A 7,980-nucleotide genomic window follows, 5' to 3' on the forward strand; every position below is an offset into this window, starting at 1 on the left:
GGAGAGGTGGATCAAATCAGGTTTGGGAGTTTACCAAGTGAGTACAATAGAGAGAAAGACAAGGAAGTTGAGGGCATGTAGACAAAGAAATTATTGACCATGGAATTTAAGCTCACTAAGAAGAAAAGTAAGAGTATAAAAGGAGAGTGAGGGATAGTGAAAAAGTACGGGATTAATGGATTGTAGGTCCTAATGGAGTTGGAGGAATGTTAGAGTGGAAATAATAGAGGATATAATGGGTAGAAAAGAATGGTTGTCAAAAGTGGAATGCTCAGGGGCCAGCCCTGTGGCCAAGTGGGCAGGGTTAAGTTCCTGCGCAGGTTCAGTTCCTGCGCTCTGCTTCCACAGTCTGGCGCTTCGCTGGTTCGGATCCTGGGTGTGGACATGGCACCGCTCATCAGGCCATGTTGAGGCAGTGTCCCATATAGCACAGCCAGAGGCACTCACAACTAGAATATACAACTATGTACTGGAGGGCTTTGGGGAGAAGAAGAAGGAGAAAAAAGGATTGGCAACAGATGTTGGTGCAGGTGCCAATAAAAAGAAAAGTGGAATGCTTAACTTTGAAATTACAGCTTTTGGGGCTGCAGTTTTTGGTAATTACAAAGGGTAGGGAATGATCATAGAATAAGTAGCAGAGGTGGGGGACAAGGATAAGATCATTAAAGAAGAGGAAGTCAAGGAACTGAAAATGTTGGCAGGATTCTCTATGTGGATGATGATTTTAGGAGGTTGTTGCAGTAATGCAGACATAAAATAATGGTGGCTTGGACCAGAATGTTAGTGGCAGAAATGGTGAGAGTGATAAGATTCCAGATATGGTTGAAAGGTGAGAGTAGAGTGAAACAGGATTTCCTTGTGTATTGGATGTAAGATGTGAGCTGGACAGGAGTCTAGGATGGCTTTTGGCCTAAGCAACGGGAAGGATGAAATTATCTACGAGATGGGGAAGGCTGTGAGAGGACAGTCTTGGTGAAGGAGTTCATTTTGGACAGGTTAAATTTGAGATAACTTGTTAGACATCTAAGTGGAAATGCCAAGTAGGCTGTTGGTTATTTCAGTCTGAAGTTCAGGGGAAAGGGCAGGGCTGGAAATGTAAACTGGTGGGTCACTAGCATATAACTGTACTTACAGCCGTGACACTGAATAAGGTCACCAGTGGAATGAGTAGAGAGGAAAGTAGAGAAGAGATCTAAGGACTGAGTTGTTGAAAATCCAAGACACTCAGCTATAAATTCTTTGAACATCTCCCTCTGTAAGGGCAGGAATTTTGTCTTGTCATGGCAGGACCTGCTAGGTGCCTATTCCAAATTCTCCCTTTCTTCCTTTCCTAAGAATTCTGATTTGAGGGAAGCAATAATGTGACCAATGGACATGGATATGGCCATGTGATATAGTTCTGGCCATGAGTGTAGGCAAAAGTCTTGGGATGGGATTCTAGGAAAGCTAGAAAGGGTGGGGGCATCAGGTCAGCTATCATGCTTTTCGTATCCTCTGCCTTACCCTCCTTCCTGCTTGGAATGCAGATAGAATGCTGGACGTGCTGGAAGTCAAACAGTGACAAGGAATAGTGACTGCTGAACAGAAAGGAAATTCCTGAATCCATCTTGGCATTGTGGAGTCACTAAAACAGCCCTGAACTGCCTTTTCTGGACTTCACATTATGTGTGAAAAACAAAAGCTTCATTCATTTAAGCTATTGAGGGGAGCGGGAGGTTTACAGCAAAGCGTATTCCCTAACATACGTGTGGTGTCCTGCTGTATCCCCTCTATATAGAAAAATACCTAGCATGTGATAGGTACTTAATAAATGTTGATTGGTTGGATGAATAAATATCTAATAAAAGAGTTTAGTAAAATGGCTGAGTATAAAATAAATGTTAAAAATATCCACAGTTTTCCTTAATCATGTTAGATACTATGATGGAATAAAGGTTCCTATTTACTATAACAGCATACTATAAAATATCTAGAAGTAATCTAACTAGTAATGTATAAGATCAATATGAAGAAAAATTATAAAATTTTACTAATGAATATAAAATAAGAGCAGAATACATTAAGGTATACCATTGGAAGACATGGTATTGTAGAAAGATCAGCCCTCCCAAACTTATTATGTATATCTACTTTTGCCAAATCCCAATCATTATTCCAGTTGGCTTTGCTTCTGTTTGTATGTTTGTTTATTTAAACTTAAAAATAAAATTTATTGGGAAGAGTATATAAAAAACGTCAAATCAATACTTAAAAGAATAATTGAGTTGGATGGTATGAGGCAGTTTGTCCTACCAGATATTAAAGTACACTCAAAAGCTGCCATCATTTGAACAGTATGATGAATAGGAATAGACAAACAGAAGAGTGGAATAAAGAGAATTCAAAATCAGTAAGAATTTAATGTATGTTAAAAGTGGCATTTCAGATTGGGGCAAAATCATATTGCCACGCTCTGCACAAAAATAAATTCCAGATGGATTAAACATACATGATGTTTTAAAAGCACTGCAAGCAAACATAGAAGGGCTTTGAGAAGCTAACGAATAGGCACAGTCATGGAATGCAAGAACAAATAGAGGAAACACGGGCCTGTAGACCTAAAAGCTCCACTCAGAAAACATTGGTTGGACACCGACTAGGAGACCTGTGCCAGGTGCTGGGGCTGAGACACGCACATGGTACCTTTGAGGATGTCTGCAGCCTGGAAGAGGTGGAATTTAAGCTGCAGCAAGGGCTATTTTAAGTTAAATGTCACGAGCATTTTGGAGTTAAACCTGACTGCTATCTACTTCAGAATATGGTGTCATCCCATCTCCTTTGAAGCCACAAGACTCTTTGGAAAAAAGCTTGGTTTTGGATTAATGGAGTACTCATGTTGAGGTGTCTGTACATTTAACCCTGACCTCAGAGTTAGCACTTGTGTTAAAATTAGAGATGGAAAGAAAGGACAGGATGGAAAAACCAAAAATGTATTAGGTCAATCTTTTCATTTTGGCTTCCCGCCTTAAAATCAGTCATAATGAGTTGGATTTAAATAACAGATCGTGGAGAACTCCTGAATGACTGGGCTCATGGCCAAAGCCGTCTGTTCCACAGGAAGAAAGATATAGATTTCTTCCCACTCACTCATTTTATATGGTGAGGATGGCTCTGTGCATGAAGGCTGGGTTTATTATTTGGAGGGAGGGTGGGATAAGCAGACTCTTGAGCTGCCAGCACGAAAAATTACCTTTTTAGAAATTAATTTAAAAATCACTCCCAGAAAAGATTTGCTATTCTTTTACCTCATATCAAGAATCTAAATGAGGATTGTAATATCTCCAAAAAAAATATTTTTAAGGAGAAAGTTCTCACCCTGAAGAAAGGAAATAAATTATTAATCTAAATACAATGGGGAAACCTCTAAGATATGAGAGAATTTGTCACAACTATGTAGCACATCTAAGGTGACAAGTCTGAAATGTGTTATAGCTCAATCCTAAGAAAAAGTGAAAGTTAAAGATACAATGGTGAAGGGAGAGATGCGGTGAGAGAGGGTGAGAGAGAGAGCAATGGAATAGGGCAGTGTTGTTGGAGAACCGAGTTTTGAGACTCTTGTTTTATCCAAGCGATTCAGCCAAATATGTCCCCAAATTTATTGCAGTATTTTGCAAAAGCAGTTAAGTAACAGTTGGATGAAAGCCTGCTGCTGAAAGCTTCCCAGTCTGACGAGCTTTCCACCTCCTTGTAGGCAGGCCCACGGTAACTCACATAACTCCCCCAGGGGAGCAGCCTTCTCCCGTCCCACTGCTTGGTTCTTTGATCATTTGACATTTGCCCATATTCTTCCCAGGTTTGAGTCTCTTGGCGATAAAGGAGAAGATGGCACAGTGAGAGTCAAACCTAAAGTTTGTTCAAATTCTTTGCTTTGCAGGGTTAGCATGACTCCATGAAGCTAACGCTCAAAATGCCAGTTTAGTCAAATTTGGTGTCATTTGCTACTTCAGTAACCAAAACAACTGGATTTCTAGTAAGACACACTGTCACTTTTCCTGTAGTCGCACCCACAAGAAACATCTGAAGTTATACATATATTGTAAAAAGTACAAATAATGAAATATAAAAGTTGGGAAACAAAAGTTCCCTGTAATTTGAGAAGTAGCCACCTTTCAGCCTTTTTCCATATATAAAGGTTTTCAACAAATTGAGATCAGGTTATATATACTGTTCTCCTCTTTACAATTTAGCATGTACATCTTTACACATCAGTGCCTACATATTTACCCCTATTTGTTTCACTGTATGTGTGTAAACCACTGCAGACAGTGCTGATGAATGCTGTGGTCCATTATTCTAGTGGTACTGCTCTATCAGGGTATGTGCACCTGTAAATGTTAATAGCTGTTATGAAAACCCCATACAGTAAGGATAAATACTGTGTCGTGAAACTTGTGTTTCATTTGTATCTGTCCATGGCTATGTGTTGGTGCTGGGTTAAGATGTAAAATACATTCTTTATTGTGGGTTGAGATTTTTAAAGAAAGTGTGAAAGCTGAGGCAGGGAGGCACTTTTCTCCATGAGAGGAGTCCTTTCTGTTCCCCAAACTCAGCACGTTCCCTCTCACTACAGAACCTTTGTAGGGGTCATGTCATTCCTTTTGCCTGCAGCAGCCTCAGCTTGTTCTCATCTCCACCCCTTATCAGGTCCCCGTGATTGGCTCTCACCCCAGATGGCATTTTCTCAGAAAAGTCTTGAATTCCCAGACTAAGTCAAGCTCACTGTTAGAGACTCTCCTTGCACCGTGTAACTTTCCTTCACTTCCTGCTTATGGTGTATGACTATACATGTATGTATGTGATAACAGCATTTAAGTAATATCTTCCTCTACAAATTGCAAACTCCGCAAGGATGCCAACCTTGAATATCCACCACTATTCATGGTAATTTGGAATTCACTGCCCTTTTATTCATTCCTTACCTCCTGATTTTGACCCCATCTTCACCAGAACTGAGTCTTCCATTGTTTTACATTGATTCCTCCGGATATGGTATTCGGCCTTGGTCTCTCTCTTAGCTCAGGTTCTTTAGAAAACAGACCATGAGAAAAAGCTTATATACTGCTTTACTGGGGTTTACAATCCCAGGGCAGGAAGAGCAAGGGAAAAAAGGAAGTGAGTCCAGGAGGAGGATGAAGCAAAGCAAAGTTCTGCATATGGCCTCATAAGAAAACACTGCCAGTTTCTTGGTCACCAGGCTGTCCTTGAAGAAGGTCTGTGGTACTATGGTGACTCAGACAGTGGAAGGGTGGAAGGAAGGTGGGAAAGAGAAGTTTGTCTGCTATCTCCTTCTTGTCTCCTGTTTCTTACTAGTCAAAGTTCACCTTTCTAGGCCTTGACTCCCACATACTCCCAGGTTTCATTACTTGGATTCTGTGGGCAGTTACTAAGGAAATAGGTACAGATGGGTCAGACCCTTGTGCTGGAGCTACTTTGGGTCCCACTGCAACAGGTGTGATAGAGACCACGCTGAATTCTTGGCCTTAGCCCCACTCCCCCAACAAGCAGCAATGACTGCATAGCAGCCAGGCTTCCTATAGAACCTCTCTCTGAGGATGGGGGTTGGGGTGATGCAGTGAGGCTGGGTGAATCTGGGAACCCCGTAAACAGGTCCACTCCAGCCTCTGGAGCGTTAGAATTGAGGTTCTTCTGAACTAACTTAGCTTACGTGATCCACTAGCTCATGAACACTCGCCACCCCTCCCTTTCCCCTCAGTTATCCCTTGCTCCTATTTTGTATTTGTGGAACTCACCTCTAACCCAGGCTACCCAGCCAGCTGTCAAGCAAGCAGCCCCAGAACCTACCCATCCCTGGCCTCACGATTTATAGCAGCACCGGTAACCTAGGTACTAAAAGAACCTCTAATTCTTCATTGTTTACAAGGTTCCCTTAGATTAATTCCTTCCATCTAGACCTCCAAGAACACTTAGCAGAGGCTGCAAATCCATTCAAGAAAGAAATTCAGAACAGTGGGGAGATCTGTCTGCCTCATGGAGAGTTTGGCTTCTGTTTGATTGATTCTGGAAGCTGTTGGAGTTGAAAATGGACAAGAGTCAGGGGCCAAGAAAACTAAAACTGACAATTAATTGGCCCTTAACCCACCACATCTTCCAAAGAGGAAAACATCCTCCATGCCCCACCCCATCCCCAAGATAAAAACATCAAAAACCCTAGGAGAGGATATGTAAAGCCAGACTGTGTATGTCTAATTTGACAAAGGGTTGTTTAAAAATAAATTGCTCAAGGCAAAGCACAGATGAAGAAAGTTCCTTTGGGCTTTGGCCAACTCTCCAGTAATACGGTCTGCTGGCTGCAGTGAGTAAAGCCAGGACCAAAGAAAATAGTCTGCAATCAAAAATTTGCCTCAGAAACTTTACCTTGCTCTTGTTTGGGTTTTGGTTTTGGTAGCAGCTTTATTGAGATATAATTCACCATCTAAAGGGTACACATCTATGTTTTCTTGTGAGTGTTTAATAATTTTAGCTCTTACATTTAGGTATTTGATCCATTTTGAGTTCATTTGTATATGGAATGAGGTAGAGCTCCAAGTGATTCTTTTGAATGTGGATATCCAGCTGTCCTAACACTATTTGTTGAAAGGACAATTCTTTCCCCGTTTAATTATCGTGGCACCCTTGTCAATACTCAATTGACCATAGACATATGGGTTCTATTCTATGGACATATAGGTAAATTCTATTCCATTGATCTTTATGTCTATGCTTATGCCAGTACCATACAGTCTTGAGTACTGTAGCTTTGTAGTAAATTTGAAATTGTGTCATGTGAGTCTTCCAGTGTTGTTTTTCAAGATTGTTTTTAGCTATTCTGGATGTCTTGCATTTGAAACTGGACTTTAGGATCAGGTTGTCAATTTCTGCAAAGAAGCCAGCTGAGATTTTGATAGGGATTGCATTGAATCTGTAGATCATTTTGGGGAGTTTTGCCATTTTATCAATATGTCTTCCAATCCATGAGCATGAGATGTTTTTCTATTTATTTAGGTCTTATTTAATTTCTTTCAATAATGTTTTGTTGTTTTCAGAGTTTGTTTTGCACTTTTCTTAAATTTTTATTCTGTTTGATGCAATTGTAAATGGAATTGTTTTATATTCATTTTGGGAATGTTTGCTGCAAATGCATAGAAATGCAATTGATTTTTTAATATTGATTTGTATCCTGCAACTTTCAACCTTGCTGAACTCATTTATTACTTTTAATAGGTTTTTAGTGGATTCCTTAGGATTCTCTCTATGTGAGATCATGCCATCTGTGAATTAGAGATAGTTTCACTTCTTTCTTTCCAATCTAACTTCCTTTTATCTAATTTTCTTGCCAAATTGTTCTGACTAGAACCTCCAGTACGATGTTGAATAGAAGTGGTGAGAGTGGACATTCTTGTCTTGTTCCTGATCTTAAGGAGAAAGTATTCAGTCTTTCATCAGTAAGTATGATTTAGCTATAGGATTTTCATATATGCCCTTTATCAGGTTGAGTAAATTCCCTTCTATTCCTAGATTTTTGTACTGTTTTTATCCTGCAGGGGTATTGAATTTTGTCGAATTCTTTTTCTGCATCAATTGAGATGATCATGTAGGTTCGTCCTTTATTCTATTAATATGGTTTATTACATTCATTAGCTATCAAATGTTAAACCAATCTTACATTCCTAGGGTAAATTCCACCTGGTTATGGTGTATGTTATGGGTTGAATTGTGTCCCCCCAGAATTCATGTGTTGAAGTCCTAAACATCACACCTCAGAATGTGACCTTATTTGCGCATAGGGTCAGTGAAGATATAATTAGTTAATATGAGGTCATACTGAATTAAGGTGGGCCCTAATCTAAAATGACTGATGTCCTTATGAAATGGAGAAATCTGGACACAGACCTGCACACAGGGAGAATGTCATGTGAAGATGGGAGTTCTGCTGCCACAAAC

Source organism: Equus asinus, chromosome 6 (genome assembly GCF_041296235.1).
Source record: "Equus asinus isolate D_3611 breed Donkey chromosome 6, EquAss-T2T_v2, whole genome shotgun sequence".
Taxonomy (NCBI): domain Eukaryota; kingdom Metazoa; phylum Chordata; class Mammalia; order Perissodactyla; family Equidae; genus Equus; species Equus asinus.